A 1,186-nucleotide genomic window follows, 5' to 3' on the forward strand; every position below is an offset into this window, starting at 1 on the left:
GGACTTTAAAATAATTTTCATAATAATATTGGACAATAATGAACTTTTTTTTTTTGGGTAGGAACAAGAAAGGAAAAGAAAACAAAGAAACAAAAAACCTAGTCTGGGATTAGCCTAGGGAAGCTAACCCCCACCACATCTTCCCTAAGAAAAGAAAGAAGATAATCAGGAGGATAATAAAGGGTAGTGACCCTATCATGCTTTCATGTCCAGCAGTCGCCAAACGATCCGCAACCCGGTTCTGCTCTCTAAAGATATGGCAAAATTAATGAGATCAAAGGAAGAGCAAAACCTTCTAATTCCTTTGATAAGGTTATGGCTATTTAAACAAATAGCATTTTTTCTGGAAATCATTCCGATAGCCTCAAGGTTATCTGATTCAACAATCAAATTTTTCAAACCCAGACTCAATGCGAGTTTAATGCCAGAAAAGATTCCCCAAAGTTCAGCCAAAAAGGACGAACCTAAACCAAGATTCTGAGTAAACCCAGACACCCAGGCACCCCCATCATCCTTCAGAACACCTCCTGCAGCAATCTTACCATCCTTCAGACAGGATCCATCTGTATTTAATTCCACCACTCCTTCCCTAGGCATGCACCAGGCAAGGAGGTGAACTGCCTTCTTCTAGGTAGACCTTGTTGGTCCCTTGTAAGGTTGCAAATATAGTTCCAAGGGGGGGTTAGGAACTATTTTACCTTTTTAAAATAAATTGGGCAGATTTCTTTTCTTCAAGAAAAGTTTATCTAACAGCGGCGCTTACCACTCAGCAAGACACTGGCTTAGTCAACTAGTGACTAGGACAGCTTCGTTGCTTAGGTCAGGAAATAGCACTTAGAGTCTATTCCTGAACCTTCTCGTTGGTAGCGCACAACTCAGCTTGACCTCTTTTACTTGGTCAGTTTTAGTTTGTTTTAAGCAAGCAATATGAATAAGGAGTTAAGGTTTAGAAATACTTCACTCAGCAGATTTATCCAGGTTCGGCTTGTTCTAAGCCTACGTCCTGTCCCCGGAACACCTCCGAGATTTCAAATCCTCTACTGAGCTCTTTAAAGGTAGAGCCTCAAACCTTTTACAATATCAGCAATTGAGTATGACAAGAGTACCTTCCTCTATACTTCTACTCAATCCTAATCTCTCCGCTGAGTACTTAAAATCGAGTACTCAGCCTCTCCTTTCTACTTCT

The sequence above is a fragment of the Euphorbia lathyris genome, chromosome 1 (assembly GCF_963576675.1).
Source record: "Euphorbia lathyris chromosome 1, ddEupLath1.1, whole genome shotgun sequence".
NCBI classification, from domain to species: domain Eukaryota; kingdom Viridiplantae; phylum Streptophyta; class Magnoliopsida; order Malpighiales; family Euphorbiaceae; genus Euphorbia; species Euphorbia lathyris.